A 20,389-nucleotide genomic window follows, 5' to 3' on the forward strand; every position below is an offset into this window, starting at 1 on the left:
CACAACCTGTTATCAGCTGAGTGGAATAAACCACCAGTTTTGGATGCTGATTTCTTTCCGAGTGGGTGGTTTGGGAGATGATGGAGTTGACTTTCTGGAGCTCTGTAAAATCCTTCCACTGAATTTTTGGCTGCTCAGCAGCCCTGAATACTGAAGCCTTTAGGGCATTTTTGAGTTGGGAGTGTGGAAAACGAGGAACCCTGAATGAACAGACTCGTGATAATTAGAGGTTCCTCTCTGCTGTGCCTCAGTTTACTCATAAGTAAATTGGGCAAAGTAATCCTTAGGCTTTTGCCTCAGGGGCCCCCGAGTCAAAATTCTTCATGCTTCAAAGTCCTTGAAGGCACTTGAATGAAAGGCTCCGGACCCAGTAATTACAGAGCGTTCTGCTTGCATGAGGCTATGAGATAGGGAAACCTTTGCCAGGCAAGGTTTGGAGAAGAAAATCAACATTGTGCTGCCAAACCCTCCCGAGGGGGAAATGGAAGATTTACTGTAACCAGCATCAAAATCAGCTGTTGTCATTTCAGGCCATTGCAAATGGATTTGTGGCAAGACTGAATTTGCACAAACGTGGCTACCAGGAGGCAAGAGCAGCCTTGCCGAAGCGAGACTGCTGGGGTGGTGGTGGGATTTGCATAGCAGCAGGTTGGGAGGCAGTGCCTGCCTGACCAAACTCAACTCAGCCCTACCAACCCAGCCAAGCTCTGCTCGTTTCCCTAAGCTGAATTTTTGGCTTCTTTCCTTGAAAAACATCTTCTCAGAGAGAGAAAAGAGGTCAGCTGTGTCAGAGGATGTTTTGCCTGTCTCCCTTAGGACTAGGTTATGGATTTAACATGAGATTTCCTTAAAGCCCTGGGAAAAAAAGCAGGCTTCAAATTGTAGGTCAAGGCTGTGATTCACCCCTTCGTTTCTGCTTTGCTTTGGGAGGGAGAGGAAGTCATTTGGGTTTTTTCTGCCCTGTGTGCAGGGGCATCTGTGCACTGTGCTGGTTCCGATGTGGTCGCAGGATGAGGGAAGGAGGTGGGAGCAGGGCTCTCCTGCCCACACTGCTGTGTCTCATCTCTCTTGTGCTTGCTTGAGAGGGAGATGTGGCCCTCGGAGGTTGATTTTCATCCCCTGTGCTGGGCTTAGCACTGGAGATAGACTAGAGAGGAGAACATAGGCTGTCTGATAGTGTCAGTCATCCCCACACAGAGGCACAAAACATGCCTCAGGTCTTCCTTTTGCTTGACTATAGGAAAAGCTACAAGACCCCTCACGGCTCCTTCTGCTGAAACCTCTTTTAGAAGTGCCACTCAGGAGTTTTCTGCATCAAGGAAGATGTCAGCACAGGATGATAAATGATGAGGTGCCTGCATTATTGCTAAGGGCCCATTAAAACTGAGACACCTTTGAATTCAAAGGGTAATAACAGGCACAGGCTATGGGTTATTGGTCTCTTTTTCAACAGAGAAATGATAAATGTTCCTGTGGAAAGAAGGGCCACACCCCCCCCCCAAATAAGACACCCTTCCTTCTCCCATCAAAATTCTTAGGTCAAAGGAAAAGATTTGATTTCACTGTTAACACTCAGCCAGGAGAAATATGTGCTAGGTGTGAAAGCCACCTGTTCCCAGTGCAAAGCTGGCAGGGGAGATGTGCAAAGAGAGAAGGCTGCGAGGCAATTTGGCTGTCACTCATCTTCCCAGCAACTTAGGAGTGAGTGAGCGTGAATGTGTGTGTGTGCAAGGCACACACATGCCTCTAGGAAAACTATCACTTGTGCTGAAAAGTGCAAACCACTTCTTTCCCCCTTTCTTAGAAAAGAAAAAAATCAAGAGTTGCCTCAGTGCAAAAAAATAAAAAGGGAACTAAAAAATCTTGGCTCAAGATGGTTTTTGCCCATCGACTTGCAAGGGGCTGAGTGTGGCCCTTGGAAATCCCACTGCTGATGACTTTGCTCAATGCTAATCTCCAGGCCTTTTGATCTTTATACATTTAGGGCTTGACCTGAAGTCTGGAGAAATTGATGGGAGCCTTTCTCTCTCTCTGGGTATTCATTTAGGGACTGATGAATTGATTTCTAGGGTTGTTGACTGTGCCTGTATCATGGACTCAAAGTACACCATGAAAGTTTAATGGAATATTAAAATAGGATATTTGTTGACAAGAGTGACCCTGTGTGTCATGCAGGAAAAACTGCATGTTTGGAAGTGTCTTCTGAATGTCCTTAACTTCCTCCAAATCTGATGTTTCCCAGCCATTTGCTCCATCTTCAGGGCTTCTTTAGCTGAATGAACTATCTGATCATGGCAGGTCTTGAGCAAGCTTAGAAAATGGCTGAGGTTTCTGAGCACACCCTTTTGTGTGCCTGTAAATTAGGGCTAGGCTGAACACATCCAGACTTCCCAGGCGTGGTCATTGAATATATGCAGATAGACTGTGTCTCAGAGACAGGCAGCAAACCCAGCACTTCTGGGGTGCTCTGGATGTGTTGTGTATGTTCTGCAGAAGAAGAGCAGCAGAAGGAAGGAAATCCAGCGTCTTTGTGACCTGACAGGGCAGCAGAGCACAACAGGCATGTGTTCTCATCTGGGAAATCCTTGAAGGGGGAAAAAAAGTAGATCTCCACCAGGAGGTAACCACAGCCAGGCTTTGGTAAATGGAGGTGAGAAGTGGGTTGTCTTGCTAAGGGCCTCTCACTGAGCAAAGCCTGCTGTCAGCACCATCCCCTTCGCAACCTGCTCCTGGTATAAACTCCAGCACCTCCAGTGATCCCAGCATACAGAAGGGGAAGTGGTTTCTCTGAGAGGCAGTATCCACATCCCTTAAAGCAGTGAGGACGAGACTTTGAACTTGACTTTGTGGTTGATCCGAGATCACCAAAGGCAGGTGTGATGCACTCTCTGCCCAAAGCTGTGGCCAGCAATGGCTGAGGAAGTACCTCTGTGGAGAGAGGCACTGAGGTGTCTAACACTGCATGGCCATACGCCTGGATTGGCATCTCCCTTTGCATGTCACCCCATCAACTCCAGAGTGGCTGGAAAAGGGATGATTCAACATAGCATTTTATTCCATCCTCTTCTTCCCTGTTCCAATCCCAAGGAGCATCTCTGCCTTTTCCCTGAAAGACATTTACTCTACAGAGTAGTTGTGTGCAAGTGTCTGAGCTGAAGCAGTCACATTGCAGATGAGAACCCAGTTGCATCTCTGCTCTGCTGGCACTGCCATCTGCACCTTGACTCTTGCCTTGGTTTTGCCCATTGTGACAAGCCTGCACAAATGGTATGATGGAAATTATGGAAAAGCAAGAACCAACCAAAACCATTTTGATTTTGAAGCTTCCAAAGGGTATTCATAGCCTCGTTGCTTCCTGCAATGTCTTCTGTGTCAGAATCATCCCAGTAAGCCTCAGTTTCCAAAAGGGAATGGGGTAGGGAGAGGCACTCCTGCTCCTTCCAGGCTAGGAAAAGATTCAACTCCTCTCCTCATCCCCCTCTGTGATATCCTTGCCCATTCTCTTCACTTGAGTGCATTTTATCACAGAAGATATTATCTGCTGGTTACTGTGCAATAATGGTGTGTATCATAGGGGAGGGGTGGGTTATTCATGGTAGTCACCCTAGGGAAGGCACTCTGAAGTCTCCCAGCAGCTTCTGTCTGGAGACTCAAAGCTCAGCTATTAAGAGGAAGCAAGCTGTGAAACCTCTCTCCAGGCATCTGAAGAAGCCTCAAGAGATTTTCAGAAGTGCCGAACCTTTAGATGTTCCCAAAGATTTTAGAGGAATCTCGAGTGCTTGCCTCTGGCTACAACCCCAGCCCAGGGCTGAGGGCTGTCACCATGAGCAAAGGGACCTGTTTGCAAATCCCCTCCCTATGCACTTGCCTCATTTGGGGCAGATTCTCTACACTTTCCTAGCCCCAGGGAGGCAGGAGTCCTCCTGTGAGGCATTCACAGGCTTTTCTGTTGAAACTGTTTGACTTTGCATAATTGAGAAACCGTGTCTGGAATGAGCCTAAGAATAGGCACGGGGAGATGAGAAACCCTCTCCTCTGGAGGAACTGGTGACTTTGGCTTCTTTGCCTCTTCAGGAGAAGGATTGCAGCTGGAGATTCCAAGCAGAACATGGCACCTGATAAACTTTAGATGAAGATGCTTAGAGCAGCTTAGGACCTGGTGTTTCTTCTGCATGTGGTGTCCTACATCCTGTGCATCCCACTTTGCTGCCCAGGAGTTCTGTCCTGGGGACGTGGGCACCTGACTTGGGCACACAGGATCCATCAGGGGAGCTCAAGTTATATGCTGCCGTGTCCTGTGGCTTTTATATTTGGCTCTTTTGATGTAATTTAAGGCAGCTATGCTGGAAGAAAGCATCCAAAGGCCCTGTTAAGTGGTGTTTGCATGAGGTTGGGTGATGAGATGTTGGGCTGCATTGCTTGTTTACAGGATATTTTTGGCTGGGGGCTACCAAAACTCCTTCCAACCCTCTTTACAAAAGGGACAGGACCCTCAGCAACACCCCCATGCCCTCAGCCTGAATGGCTGCAGCCAGCCCTTCCTCCGGGAGTGCTGAATGCAGAGCTGAGTGCTCCTGGCTCCACCAGACACCACAGTCGAGAGCTGGCTTTGAGGAGGGCTTTCAGCAGGCACTAGGAGGTGGCAACAGGCTCTTGGGTTGGGAGATGGGGAATGCAGCCTTCATCCTCTCCACAGATGAAGATGGCAGTCGGGTTCAGCCAGATTCCAGAGGCATCTGGACAGCCTCTGTCATCAAGGTGGGATGGGGGGGGGCGGGGGTGAACAGGACATAAGGGGGGTTATCTCCCCTCTGCCTTCTTGGCTTGGGAGGGCACAGCTGAGAATTGGAGGAGGCCAGTGATGAAGCAGCAGTACAGTGAGAGGCTGTAGTGGCGTGAGCAGTGATATTTCTTCCTGGGGCAGAGGGTGGCTGGGGGGGAGCATATCAATCGAAGTGATCTCTCTGTGTTTCATGTCATGCCATAACAGAAAGAGGAAAGGGAGTAAAAAGCAGGAGAGGGGGGGAGGAGGGGAAACAAAGAGGGGAAAAAAAACCCAACAAAAAACCAAAGTGAACCTGCTGCCTTCCCCAGACTACATGGCACCACTGGTCATTTCTGTAGGCTATAGGGGTTGTCAGAGTAAGCTGTAAGGACAGGTGTAAATCTGTCCTGTCATTCCACCCTTCCAGCATCTTCTCACCTGAAGGGCTCCCATTTATTGCAGAGAGCAAGCAAATAAACCCAGCCGTCGCTTTGACTCGCAGAGGGCATGAAAAGACACCCCATGCCGCCGGTTAACCTCTGTCCTCTGCCTTTCCCCTCCCGTGCGGGGCTTTTACAGCCAGCCTGAAAGTAAACCCCCTGCAAGCTGTTTGTTAAAGCAAAGCAAATAAGGGCTATTGCAGCTCAGACCGAAATCCACTTGTTTGCACTCTGATTTTTAACTGTCATTCCAAGCAGAGAGAGGGCAGGGGGAGGGCTGGAAGCTGGCCCCAGCCCAGGGCAAGAGGGGCCATTTGTCTGCCAGGAGGACAGAGGTTTCGGCAGCTTCCAGGACGCTCTGGGGCAGGCGAGGGGGGGATGCTATGAGCCTTTCTGAATCAGGGGAACATCTGCAAAACGACCCCAAAGTGTGTGTTGGGTGGGGACATGACCTCTGGATGCAGTTTCCCTGCCTAGCCACGCAAGGCAGCTCCCTTCAACCAGTTCCTCCTTCTCTTTGCAAATTGTGCCGTTGATTTCTGTCCTCGAACCTGGAGCGAGCCTTTTCTCTCCCTCTTGAAGAAGCCGTCCCCAGCGTCAGGCTCCCCATGGTTTTCATTAAGAAGGGGATGGTGTGTTTCCCATCAAGAGCGACTTTAATCTTGACTGAGTTCTGAAAGCTAAAGGTTTGCAGTTTTCTTCGGCCACCTTTGATTACTTCTTCTTGTTTTCCAACTCAATATTATAGATCCTCCCTCCCGGCTGAAGTCCTTAATGGCTCGGTCCATCCCCACTCCCCCAAGTACCCATTCTGTGGATGTAGCAAACTCTAATTAATTATAACTTATCTCATGACTTGTCAGCATCACATGTTTGATCCTGTTTAGAAACCATATTCCCAGGGGACGGAAAGACTTGGGAGTAGGTTGATGCTACTCAACAGTGATTTAATGGACGCATTAATGCCGAGATAGATAACTGTGTAGCCATGTTAAGTAATACATCAAGAATCTTTCCAGAGAGGCAACTTTACAGGTCACTGCAGAGCTGCTAACTGATATTAACCCGCTTTGCATTGTGCTGTGCGGATGGGCGCTGGGAGTTCACACACTTTCTTTTGTTTGTTTTGTTTTTTATTCTAGCAGCCTCTTCCCCTTCCCCCCTGGAAGCGATGGAGATATTAGACGCCTAATGACAATGTTTCACACGCGGGGGTGGGGTGAAGAGGACAACAGGCTTGTTAACCGGGTTGATTTTAAGCACACCCAATTACTGGCCCGGAGGAAGCCGGGAGCAGCGGCTGCTGCCCGGCCGCAGAGATGCTCCGGGCTCTGCCGCGTTGTCGCCGGCCCCGTGATGACCGCGGGTGGCATCGCGCCGCCTCGCACGGGAGGTGTGGGAGATGAAGGGCAGCTCCCGGACACGGCCAGGGACGCGCTCTCTTTTCAAAAGCTCAGCTAGTTCTACCTTCCTCCATCCCCGGATACCCGGCTCGGCCCCCTCCGGGGAGTTGCCACCTCCTTCTGCCAAGCTCCGGCTCGGGATGGGGGGACGATGGGGATTTGCTCCGGTGGCCCTGAAGGCCCGTGAGCTGCCCGGGCTGACGGTAGCAACGGCGGGGAGCGGCTGCCCCGTCCCCGGCGGGCGGTTCACGTCCCCGCGGCCCGTTCTTGCTCAGCCCCGGAGGAGGAGTGCGGCGTGCCCGCAGGACGGGGATCTCGCTGCATCCCCGCCGCTAACCACAGCAACGGGTGCAGCGGATTTTAAAGGTCCGTCTGTCTGTCCCTCGGGCTCTCGCAGCCCGACGCAAGACGTGGGGGACCTGACCCCATGGTTCTACCGTAACCATCTGCTCCCTGCCCGGCAAGTCACGCTCTCCGGCGCCTCCCGGCCTCGTTCCGCTGGGTTACCTGGGACACGCACTGACCCCCCCGACACGTCTCCCCAGAGACCTCTCACTTTGCCCTCCACGTCCACGGGGAGAGTGAGGTCCCCTCCCCACCTGGGAGCACACAAAGCGGCTCGGGAGGGGGACACCCACACGCAGTTGTGAGCTCCCGTGGGCTGAGGGCTCCCCCTCTCTGCTCCCCTCGCTCCAGCCTGGCCAGGCTCCGCGGTGGCCCCGAGCAGTACCGAGGGACCCCGGCATGCGGCTGCCGTCCTCGGAGCCCACCCGTTCCCAGGGCCCTTGGACGGCGGGGAGTAGCATTTGCCTTCATTATCGAAGGTTTGCTCCCTGCGTAAGGACTCCCGTCCCGCATCTGGAGGGAAGGTGCTGCCTTATCTCTCGCTCCCTCTCGTCTTTTTCCTTCTCCTCCTTCCTGCCAACTGGACCCTTCAGGGCAGACGGAGGGAAGACGAGTGCCTGGGAGTTCACCTTGCAGAGGGCGAAGGGAAAGTCCTTTTCTCCAGCTAGGGTTACACCCTGGCAGGGCTTCGCTTGCCCCGGCCCGCGGGGCTCCGCCGCTTGCCCTCACTGCCTGCAGGGCAGCCCCGGGACCCCCGCTCCTGGCCTTTGGGACTGGGGAGGCAGTGGGTGACCAACCGTGAATTCCTTGAGGAAAGCAGACAGGGGAAGAGGATAAAGCAGCCGGTGGTGCCGGGCTTTCGGCGGGGCGGGAGGGGAGCGGCAGCCGAGGCTGCTCCGCGGGTGAGCAGTGGAGACCGCCCCGTCTAGCTCTGCGGGGAAAACTCCCTCCAGACACGGGCCGGACTTTGGGGAAAGGCAGAGCGTGGAGAACCCGTCCTTCAAACGCAAGCAGGAGTGAAGCCCCACGTGTCCGGCTGGGGACCCGCCGCGCTGCGAGGGGCCGCGGGCAGCCGCGGCTGGGGAGGGGCTCGGCGGTTCCGCCGCCTCCTTCCAGCTCGTAGGACGGTTTCACCCACTCGGGAATGGGGTCTCTCATACATATATAGTTGTTCTTTTGGTCTTTGTCTTTCGGACTGGCGTCTTGCGGCGGCGGGACGTTTGCAGGGCAGAGGGAAAGGAAGGTGGTGTGGTTTGCCCAGGTTGCGAGGGTAGGATTGGGTGCCACTGTTGATTAAACGCTCTCCCCGAAAAATGGTATCCGACATGAGATAATGAGGCTCTGTGACCAGCCCCAGGTTCCCTTTAAGTTTTCCCATGGACTCGAGCTGTCGCCAGTTCACAAAACGACAGTGTAAGACAGCACCACGCTACTCAGATCCAATTTACGGTGCACAAAAGCTGATCCCCAAATCCCCACTAACAAACCGGGACCCGCAGACAATTCCGATAATGTTTAGTTTTTATTCATTTCTCGACTAATTAACTGGAATCCCACCTCCTCTTCCCCCCCTCTTGACAGCACCCAATTAATCCGCAATGTATGTCAAAAGGTCTGGAACCCACTGTAAACTGTTAAACCTTTGCAAAGATTTGTGCGTCTCTATATTGATCTGATTAGGACCGAGATGCTTTTTCCTCGCTATTACTGCGTGAAAAATAAAAACGTGGCGGGTTTTTTGTTTTGGGTTTTGAGGGTTTTTTTCATTTGTTCACAAAGCTTTACTTTCCCCAACTCTAATAGGATTTCTCTAAGGCGCCTTCAAACCTCCCTGGGTGTTCATGAAAAGGCTTGGAGTATTTTTTTTACCAGGGGCTCCAAAGGGTATGAAGAGAAATGAAGTTATCTGCCAGATAGGACGGGAGTGTGTGTGTGTGATGGGGGGGTGAGACTAAATCTGGATTCGCTGTGAAATGTCTTGAAAAATAAACAGGAGCGGGGAGGGATAGTAGGGGGTAAATCTTGGTGATGGGAGAGCAGTATAAGCCTTTTTGGTGGGGGTGAGGAGGGGAGTGTGGCTCCCCGGCAGTGAGGACACATCCCATCCCATCCCATCCCATCCCATCCCATCCCATCCCATCCCATCCCATCCCATCCCATCCCCGCCGGCCGCGGCTGCCGCCCGCTCCGCCAGCGCTGGGGCAGCTCGTTTCTAATCTTCGGAGGGAGCGAATATAAAAGAGGAATTTATTAGCTTTCAGGCCATCAGAGGAATAAACATTGATTTTATTGACCTAATTATGGGCCAAATGACTCCTTCCATCGATCACGTAAAATACTTCATTTGGAGAAAAACAGGCGCGGGTGCCCGGAGGCGGAGAGGAGAGCGGGTGGATGTGCTGCAAAAGGGAAAGAAAAGCAAAAGCTAGAGAATGTATAGAGGGATTTTAATGCAGTTAACGTGCCCGTCGCGCTGGAGCTCGAGCCCTGTCTCCTAGACGTTACAGTGCGGATGTTTTGCAAACTAAAGCTTTTATGTCGAATTCCAATCCGGCCAGTCAATTTGGCTAAAATAGCATTAAACAAATGGACAGCGGTTTATTTCTACCCCCTTCCCTACACACACGCACACACGCACACACACACACACTGTATTTTATAGACAGAGAAGAATTACTTGAAATGTATTTTACAAGCACAAGACAACACGTCGTTTCAGCCTGAAAGCAGCGATTTCTCGTAATTAGAGTAGGCTCGACACTAATAAAGAAGCAGACAGACTCTTTTCTTTGCTTAAATCCAGCTCCTGTCCCCGGCGCTTGGCTTGAGGGGGTGGAATGGCCGTTTCATAGCGGGGGGAGGTGGGCGCACCTGAAGGCACCTGCCCGAGGGAAGGGGCAGAGGGGGGGCCCCAGGACGGCTGACTCTTTCCTTGCTCTTGTCAGGAGGCGCAGGGCTCATGAAACGCAGTTTATTATTTGGTTGGTTGGGGGTTTTTCTCTCTCTCTGCTGGGTGGGCGATAGCGAGACCTGACTTTGGATTTATTTGCTTGAGGTTTTTTTTTAGGGGATGGTCAGTGTTTTTCGAGGCAGGAGGCAGTGTGGGACGAGAGGAACTTCTGGCAGGGTGCTTGCTCCCTTCTTGTGTCACCTGAAATATTAGCTCTTAAATGCAACACAGAGGAGAGTGGGGGGTATTTTTACTCTAGCTGTTTGGTAACCCTGGATCTTCTCATTCCCAGTCCTAAACTCGGCTTAGCGTTTCTCTTGCTCATCCGCGTTATTCCCCTCTCCTGGTGAACTTTGCAGCTCGGGGGCTGCCTCCTGCGCTCCTAACTGACGTCCAAATTCTCCCCGCCTGGATCTGAACTCCCCCGGTCCCCTTCGCCCCCCGCCTCTTCCCCACCACCCACCCCTGGGACCGGTTACTCTGCATCACCCGCGGTCACGGGCGGAGGAGGCAGAGATGCTCTTCGCCCGTGGCACGCATTGTCTCTCAGCCCATAAACGCCTGGCTGTCACTTCTAATAGCTCTTTTATTGCCATTCGTTAAGATGAGCGGTGCCACTGCTCCAGCCGCTGCCTTCCCTCCCGCCCAGCCGGGGGGCAGTGCCGGGGCTGGGGGCCGCGGGAGCCGGGCCGCCCAGGTGAGCGCGGCTCGGGCAGGTGGGAGCGGTCGGCCGCGGCGCCATCCCGTGGTCAGAGCCCACGGAGCGCTCCGTGGGGCCACCGCGGCCCTCCGTGGGACCAGGCTGGCTCTCCGCGAGGCCCTCCGCGGCTACTCCCGCGCCCTCTCCCCGCCCGCGGTGGGAGCGCGGTTCACCCGGCGTTCAGGCCCCCTCTCCCTCCCTCCCTTCCTCCCTCCTTCTCTCGCTCCTATTAAGATAGGGCTTTATGCAGAACATCTGTAAGGGAAGGCAAAATAAATGACAACACTTTTACACCACTTCCTACTTAACTTTTCTTTTTTATGTGGCTGCTCTGATTTTTCCGACGCTTTGTACTGCTCAAATCTTGTTTGGATGTTTGTACATGTAATACTCTGCCCACTTCAGCTCTTGGGACGGGCTTGTCTTGTATTTTCTTTCTCTCTTTTTTTTTCTTCCCTCTCCCACCCCCGTCCCAGCTCGCAGACAGAGTCTTTCACAATATGCTCTGCTCACTTTGCTGTCGGGGGAAGAGCAGCAGGATTTGTGCTGCTTCTGGGCAGGGGCAAATGGCTACACAAGTGGCGGGCATTAATCACGTCTTGTCTTTGCAGAAGGTGAGCTCCGTGGACGGTGCACCCACTTATTCGCTCTTAAAATCCTCCCTTCTCCTTTCAGCCCGTCGCCTTTCTGTCTCCACTGAGCAGCATTTTTCCCTGACCTGGGATCCGGACAATTGTCCTAACGGTATCTAAAGAAAACACGGATTATACATTCAGTAATGCTTTTCTCTCTTCTTTAGACGGTAACCTCAGAAGGCAGGGTGCCTTGTGCACAGAGCATGTGTCCAGCCTCACTCTAACGAGGAAAAAAATAGGGTTTTGGTGGAGGGAGGTGGGGAGCGGCGCGTCCCCCACGGCCCCCGACGTGATTTGGGCATCTGAATGCACTTGATGAGCCGCGAACCAACTTTCCCGTCTGAATTCGATCTCCCAAAACCCCCAAGAACTGGTACCAAAGTGATGCGAAAGTATCTCTTATCGCCGGGAGCGCATTCCCCTTCTTATCCAGAGGATCAGAAGTGATGCCCCGGCTCCCCTTCCATTTTGTCCTACCCAATCTCCCTTCTGATTCCCGCCGCCGCCGCCTTTCCGAGTCCGCCTGCGAGCGTTTTAGCTTCCCTTTAAGTCCATGCTATTAAAGAAGCGGCTGCAGCAACAGGTGAGCGGGGGTTTTCAGGGGTAGAAAGTGGCGGTCGGTGGCCCCGGGGAGGCTGCAGGCACCGGAGCCGCTCGGCCGCGTATCGACCGCGGGGAAGGATGCTCCGCGCTGCCGTGGCCGGCGCCGGGGCGAGCCCGACGGCTCTCCAGATGATAGAAAACAAAACCCAAAACCTTTCCCCTGTAACCTTAGTTTACAAGAGGGGGAAGGATCCACGCCGGGAAGCGAAGCGCGAGCTGTAGAAATACAGTTTACACCTGCGAAGTGAAGCGGGCTGTATTGTGCTTCGCTCGGCTTCAGTTGGAAATCTTTTCCGTCTGCCACAACTCCCGGATCATCTGGGTTTAATCAATTTTCACAACACCCCTGTTGCTCCAGAGAAACGCCCGGCCAGGAGTCGGCTCTGCCCGTATTCCTGAATCCCAGCAGAAGAATAATTATCGTAGGAGCAAGAATGGCCTGGGACTTGGTTTTGGTTCAGGGAAAAAGGTTGAGGGGGGACACGAGGAGAGGGAGAAAGCTGGCGATGAATTTGGGTTGTAAAGCTTATGTCTGTACACACACACACACACACATCCGTGTGTACAGAAAAGGAGCAAGTGCAAGCTCGAAAGCAGAGCCTGTGTTTTCTGCAGCCACGTGTGCCATAAAAAGCAAATAATTCAAAGTACTTTTAAACTATAAAAACATGGGATCTTTCTCATTCTGATACTTTGTTTTTTCGGAGCTGGGGAGTGTGTGTGGGGGGGGGGGATACAGATCCCGTCTCCCCTTCTCAGATGACCTCGAAGGACCGGTTTTTTCACTTTCCCATGTGTGTGCGTTTGCGCTTTCCGGAAATCAACCTAAAGTTTGTTCAAAATACTAAACTAAAATAACAGCGCTGCAAAACCTCCCACGCCCTAAAGACAGAGAGGACTCTTGTCTCTTTTTTTCCTCTTTTTTTCCCCCCACGATTTAATTCTTTCTTTTTATTTTCATCTTGTTCTCCCCATGGAAATGATCTCCAGAGGGTTTAGTTGGCTCATGTGTGGATATGTGAGCATGTAGGGAAAGGCAGTTTTCTGGTGTAGCGCAGCGGGCTGCTCGATGGGCCAGGGGGCTTGTTGGTGGGGCTGCCTTCCATGGGGTCTGGGCTGCCAGTCCCCTGCGACGCCGTCGGCTACCCCTGGACGGTTCAGCCCCCACGGGGATTTGTCCCTTTGCATCAGGGAGAATCAGAAAGCAATGGGGAGAGAAGAGTTTTCTCCTTCCAACATCACCATCTGGAGTGCCGCTCGGATGGAGCCCGCAGTCCCTCGCCCCGCACGTCGGGTGGCAGCTTTAAGCGGGCCGATCGGCCAAGTTCGTCAGTGAAACTCGCTGCTACCCAAAAGTTTCCCAAGGTTCAGAAGGCAGATTTCGTCTGCCTTTTGCAACCCCCCCGTTTAAAGGCAGGACGGGTGAAGCCCTTCCCTCGCCATGCGCAGGCAGATACGAGGGGTCAAACATACATAGGGGCTGCAGGGGAGGGAAAAACCCCACAGCATTCCCAGACCCCTCCAAACCTCCTAACTGGGGCATTTAAAAACATAAAGCTCTTCTTTCCTCTCCCAGAAAATAGATGTGTCTTTAAAAAAAATCATTCTCTGCACTGGGGATATTTTGGGCTCCGTTTCGTGTGCGAGGGAAGGAGTGAAATAAAATTACCGGGGACACGGTCACGCCGTGGTTCCCTCACCGCTGCACCCCGGAGCTTCTCCGCTGCCCCAATGCATCCGTAACACCTCTCTTTAGCAATTATTTTTAAGTTCTGCAGCCCATGGGGAGAGCTGTCGCTGGAGAGGGAGCGATAGGCAGCGCGGGGTCCCGCCGCCCCCCCGGGACACGGCTCTGCTCCGGCCCGGGCGCTCGGGCTCGGCGTGAATTCACTTGGGCATGTTAAAGGCTCGGGGCTGGTAACAAACGTCGCGTACAAGCAGGAGTTGGGTTGTCCGCTGCCCCCTCTTCTCTTTCATGGATCTCCTGCCTTGGGGTGTGCGGGGGGGAGCGGGGGCGAGAGTTATAGCTCTTTTTAATTGAAACCTAGTAAGGAAAATAGTAATGGATACCAGGCTCCGATGGAGAATACGTGTCCGCGGCTACATGATGAGTGTTAGTTCAGCAGACTTTAAGAAGCCAATTCTTCTTCTCTGTCATTTCTCTATTGACAGCAGCCCCTATTAGATTTACCATGTCCTTTTGCAACAGCTGGTCCTGCCCCCCCGCCCCCGCCCCTGGGCCGAGGCATCAATCGATGGCCGGGTGACTTGGTGGCATCTTGAAGAAAACAGGAGCAAAGTGGGTGTCTGCGTCGGTGCCAGAGGCTCCCGGAAACCCTCCTTCCTCTGATCCAAACTGGCGTCTGCCGTGTGCCCGGTGGTGCTCAGCACCGCCTGGGCTCCAGCACCGCGCCGCAGCGCCGCGGGGAGTGGAGAGCACGGAGGAGACCCCGGGGCGAGGGGTGGGGGGCCGGAATGGAGATGGGAAAGGCTCCGGTTCTGGGTTGTTAAAGAACACGGCTGATGGTTAAAGCAGATAAAATCGGTTTCTTTGCCGGGTGCTCTCGAGTGCCTCGTTCTATTGGGTCTGCAGGGAGGCGGAGGGGAGGGGGCAATGCCGCATCTGGAGGGCTGCTGCAGGAGGAACCGTCCCTCTTCGGTGCTGTTGTTGTGTTGTGTGTGTTTAAATAATTGAATAAACGTACCCACTCCTTCCCTCTTTCTCCCTAGCATGCAGACACAAGCACACAAAGACAGCATTGAAAAGATAGATCAGTTTGACTATAGGAAACGACAATTAGTGCTATTTCCTGAGCACCAAACTGTATATATGTGCCTGGCTATTAAAAACCAAACCCAAACCAAACGACCCCTTCTCCAAATTGTGAACTCTGTTTGCAATTCTGCTCGGCCAACGGTGGTGGAAACAGAAGGATGGGTGTAGAAAGAGTGAGGGAGGGAGCAGGGCTTTCATTTTGTCTCTGCCAGCAACACACCAGTGAGAACAGCAAGACCAGGGGGTGGAAAGGGCCATTGGGGCTGCTTGTGCAGCGGGTGATGCTTTGTGGAAGGAGAAACTGAGTGGTTGGGAAAGCAGCTCGAAAAAGGTGAAAGGAACGTGAGGTGGGGAAGGTGGAGAACTGGCCTCAGACCTTGCTGTGCCCCAAAGTGACCTGGTTGGTGAGGCTGGGCCTGGCCAGGAGGCAGAGTGGAGAGCTGCAGGAGGCGGCTGAGTGCTCCTTTATTTCCCTTCCTTGTCCATGGCAAAGTGAAGGCGACTGGATAGCATCAGAGCCATCCGGGAACAAGGTGAACACAGGTCTTGCTGCGGGGAGGGGCTGGTGATCTGAGCATGAACCATGTTTATGAGGAGACCAATAAATCATAATCCTGAAGCCCTGATATTTGGGCTCCCACCAGAGCCGGCACCTGGCAGAAGCCTGGAAAGGCCAGAGGGGCTCAACAGGAGCAAGGAGCTGGGAGCTGTTTGTGTCAGAAGCAGGCAGGGAAGGACAGGCCAGCTGCCAGCACTGCAGTGACCCTGGGCTGGGGGGATGGTGCTGCCTGACCCTGCAGAGGCTGTGCCACAGTCAGTGCCATGCTGCTCCCATCAGGCTGGGCTGTACCGGGGGCACAAGCAGCATTTCCCAGCGGAGGGTGAGAAGCCTTTCCAAGTGCTGCTTTCTTCTCTTTTTTTTCCCTGGTGTTCCAGCAAGCTATGTGTAACTGTGTCTGGGCTTCCTCCAGCCCTACAAAGCCCTGAGCTTGGCTGTACTGGAAAGGGGAACCTGACTCTCCTGCTTCCCCCGCTCTATTTCTGTTTGGAGAGATGGGAGCAGCCCCTTTGATTGCAGTGGGACATGATGGGGCCTAGCCTGCTCAGAGACGTAGCTTTTTTCCCCTCTTGCTATTTCTAAAGCTTTGGTGTGCTTTTTTGGACCCAGGCAGGTTATTTTGTGAAGTTTTTGGGTCAGGCTTTCTGTGAAATTCAGCTGGTAATCGGAGGAAGGGCTCTGCCAAAGGGAACTTGCTGTAGTGACTCCCCCTCTCCCCACGGCAATTTATATAATCTGAGTATATAGACTCAGGAACCTGCTTCATTACACTTGTGGCTTGCAGTGCCACTCTAGGTTGGAGCTGTGTCAACACAGCCCCCCTTTACCAACACCTTTTGCTGGGCTGGGGAAGGGCCCACACGGGGTGGGGAAGAGTTTCCCTCGGAAGAAGCGTGTAATTGCTGCTTACCAGACACCCCCCCCCCCCACCAGCCCCAGCCAGTATTTACTGCAAACCTGCCAAAGAAAACCAGCCTGCTGCGTTTTATTTCGGATAAACACAGCCCAGCCGCGGTGGGGTGTTGCCTTCCGAAGGGCTGGAGATGTGAGCGGAGGCTGTGGTGCCAGGGGAAAGGGAGGGAGGGAATAGAGGGGTGAATCCTGGAGGGTGCAGGAGCGACTGGAAGGCAGGCTGGGGCTGGGCCCCAGGGGATGCTTGGGACCGGCAATGCAACAAGGAAATGCATAGATAGGATGCAAAAGCCCACTGAGGTTGTGCGTGTCGGCCTCTGCTCAGCACGCACCAGGGCTCATCCTCCTGCAGAGCACCCAGCATGCACAGGGGGTGCAAGGGACACTTCGGGGTTTGCAGTGGGAGCGGAGCTTTGTGGTGTAGCCCAGGGCATTGATCCCTCCCAGTCACACGCACCCACACAACAGGCCGTGTAGCACACACACAGCTCCTCCATGCACGCACACATGCCTCAGAGCTGCTCCCACAGGTCTGGGAGAAGACGACGTGTGGGCCTGGAAACCGGGCTGCCTTTATTTTCCTCTTGCCTCCTTCCTCCAGCTGTCTCTTCAGGCCACCGGGAGAGTGCCAGAGCCTCTCTCCTCCCACACCTCCAACACACACACGCACGGGGCAGGCTCGCTGCACGCCCCGAGCTCTCGTGCAAATGCTAAAAGTTGCTTAGGAGGGTGAAATCTGAGCAAGTGGGGCTCTTCCAGCCGCTCAACCACCAAAGGCCCTGGGTCTGGCCAGCTCTGCTTTCCCTCCGGCCTGGATTGAACTAGGAAAAACCCAGCGAAAGGGTAGCGATGACAGCGTCAGGCAGCGGAGGAGAGCTGGGGAAGGTGGGAGCCGCTCCCCCCGGCCCGGCCTTTAGCTCTTTGCGCTCCGAGATTAGAGAGCTTCGGCCTGGCTGCTCTCTGGGGAGACAGCAGAGACCTTTCATGCCTCTTTGAAGAGCCAAGATAGTGTCGGCGTTGGTGCAAGCCCAGCCTGCAGACGGGCCGGGAGGCGCGGGGGCAGCCGGCTATCTCAGCGTGCTATCACCCTGCCTCCCCTCAACGAGCAGCCCATTCCCACCTCCGCCCAGCTCCCGGCCCTTCACCACCCCGACCTCCTCTTTTCTCCCGCCTTCCTCCCCTTTGCTTTGCCGTTCATTTGTGCGGGCCCCCTTATTTATTTATTTCTGCGCTTCACTTATTTATTTATTTCTGGTAAAGAGGCGGCTAACAAGTAGCTGGAAGCACTGGCCAATATTTAACTAAGATGGCTGGCCATCAGGTCTCTTTTGTTTGCTTGCAAATTAATCATCCAGCGCACAGTCGGCGCCAGGGTAGATTTATCACACACAGAAGGGGGAATGAGGCGGCCGAAGGGAGACAAAGACTGTTCGCACCTTCCCGCTTTTGATCTTAGATTAGTGCAGCCTCCCTTCATAATACGAGTCTCCAGGGGGCTTCGTCGGGGAGGTCACTCGGAACTGGCGGAAGTTTGCACGCCATTAGCCAGACGCCGAAATTAGAAATCATACGCGGCAAACGTTTTCTTTTCCTCCGCGGGCCGCTGCGCTGGTGGGTGCGGAGCGCGGTGCAAGGTGCGGGGCAGGCGCGGAGGGCGGTAGCGAGTCCGGGCTCTGCCGCGGCTCCGAGTGCGCCCCGGCGGGGCGGGCGCGGGGGTCGGGGCCGGCGGCGGCTGCGCTCGGGCCGCGGGAGCCCGCGGGCACCTCCCGGTCCTCGGGAGAGAACCATTGGGGTTAAATTGCGTCAAACTTCTTGAAGCCGCCGGGCGTTTGTTGTGGGCTCTGTTAAAGGGAAGGCGTAGGGTTTGGGGGTTCCCACCGCGGCAGTTTCTGGAGACAGGAGTCCGAGCACCGGTTCCGAGCAGAGCTTATTGAAAAGCCTCGCTCACTTGGTTGATAACTAGCTGTACAGCCCAGCCTAGCGCTGCGCGGGTAGCGAAGCTCCTGGCTTCGTGAAATACATCAGAACACCCCCCTCTTTCCCTTGCCTCCCCCCCCCGGCCTCTTTGAACGCATTACTCCCGCTTCCTTTCCTCCCTCCTCCTCTTTTCTCCATCCCCCCCCCGCCCGCCCCCGACCAAAGGGGAGATATTTTGGTGAATGCAAAGCGATCCTAGACGCTGGTTACTACAGGGACTTCACCAAGCTGGCGCCAAGCGCTCTTAACCATGTGCGTCAAAAATGCAATGTTAGAAGAGCTAATCACTTTAGAGGTTCCGCTCCCATCTGCGCGCAGGCAGCGCCGAGCCCCCACGCTCCCCCGCGCCGCTCCCGGAGGATTATCTTCCCCTCTTTAAAGCAGGGTTGGTGTGTGGGGGGGGTGTCGGGAGATTCCCCCAGGGCACTACACCACCACCCCGGGGGTGGGCGATGATTCGGCACTTCCCAGTGCTGGGATATCCTGCCTGACACACGCGTGGGCACCCCGTGCCCTGCGTGCCCACGGCACACACACACACACACGCAGCCGCTAGCCCCCTCTTGCTGCCCTGCGCTGTCATTCCCCCGCGAACATGTCTCCCCTGGAACTTCCCCGGCAGAGCCTGCCCGCCTCATCCCTTTCGGTGGAGCCGGCGCTGCCCCACGCGCGATGCTCTCCCCGGAGGGGTGGCTGTCTCCATGAGAGCCCGGGCACGGGGGCAACCCGAGAATGGGCCCCCCCGCCTCCCGGCCCGGGCGCAGGGAAAGCCGCACTTCCCGTCTCCTCCCCGCGCACCTCATGGAAGAGGAGGGGTGTAGCAGCGTAACCCTGTCGGCGCCGGTGCCAGCCGAGTGGCCCTTAATCCTCAGCGCCAAAGAAAGGGGGGGGGAAAAAGATGAATAAATGAAACAGTCCCATTTTCCAGGCGCTCGTTCCCCCCCTTTCCCCCCGCTCGCCGCGATGAGCAGCCGCCGGGCCCGGGGCTGAGCCGAGCGCCGGCCCCCGCCCGCCTCGCCGCAGCCGCCTGCGACAACAACAATATCGGCGGCGGGGGCAGCCGGAGCCGAGCCCCGAGCCACGGAGAGTCCCGCAGAGCCGCCCCCCGGGCCGGCTCCCCACGGCCCGGCACTCGCCCCCAGATCTGTGGGGGGAAGGAAAGCTCCTGGCCTCAGGCCTGGAGATCCTGTCTGGTCTAAAGAAAGCAACTTTCCTGCGGGAGGGGGGCGGGAGAGGAACGGAGAAGGGGGGGTGCCACCGACCCCGGCGGCTGCGGGGACAGGCGGCAGCCGCGACGCGGCAGGGATGGGCGTGCGGGGCCCCGCGGCCGCCCGAGGTGGGTGCGGAGTCCGGGGGGCTCAGGCGGGGGGGGATCGGGAAGGGGAGTGGGCGCACCCGGGGTCCCTCTCGCTGCGGGGCTGCCGGGGCAGCTCTCACAGTGCCCGGCGCGGCTGCGGTGCGGTGCGGCGGGGAGCACGCCCAGGACCGGAGCTCAGCACCATCACGCGTGGAGCCCTCCCCTCCCCGGCTCCCGGTGCGCCCTCGCCGCCTCTCCAGCGGCTTTGGAAGCTCCTACCGGGGGCAAGCGGCCGGGGAAGAGCGCACTGGAAATGCCCAGCCTGCCATCGCGCCGGGGCCGCGGGAGGCCGGGGCCAGGGCCGGGGGGCGAGGCGGCCCCGAGCAACCCCCCCTCAGAGGCGGGTGCTCCCGGCCGCCCTCCCCGGCGCTGCCTGCTCCCTCCCCTCTGCTCATGTTGACATATTCACACGGCCCGGAGTACTAGTGATGCTTTGCTGCAGCGTTACAGTTTCCGACACCTTCTTTTTATAACTCGGCTCTGTCCCCCTTCCACTCGACCTGTCAAAACCACGCCTATGGAGCCACACAATTGGTCCGAAAGCGTCAAAGAGCCAATCAAGGAGGCTCCAGCTCCCCTGTAACCCACAACACATCCATACAATCTGGTGCACGCAGAGCACGGGCTCACAGGGAATTCTCAGAGCTGAGAGGCTCCTTCTCCCTCTCTCTCTCTCTTTCTCTTTCCTTCTCTTTCTCCCCTCCCCTTTTTCTCTTCCTTTCTCTTTCCCTCTCTCTTTCTCCCTCTCTCCTTTGCTGGAGCGCTGCTGGAGAGGAGACAAGAGTGTAATTCTTCCAGTTTTGGGTTTTTTTTTTTTTTAAAGCAGCGTGCAAGAGAGGGGAGAAAAAAATTAAAAGGAAAAAGAGGAGGGTGAAAGAAAGAAGAGATCCTGATGGAAATCAGGGCACCCTGACCGGCTCCTGCTTGGAGAGGGGGGAAGGCAAGGCGGAAACGAGATTTCCCTACA

Source organism: Colius striatus, chromosome 17 (assembly GCF_028858725.1).
Source record: "Colius striatus isolate bColStr4 chromosome 17, bColStr4.1.hap1, whole genome shotgun sequence".
Taxonomy (NCBI): domain Eukaryota; kingdom Metazoa; phylum Chordata; class Aves; order Coliiformes; family Coliidae; genus Colius; species Colius striatus.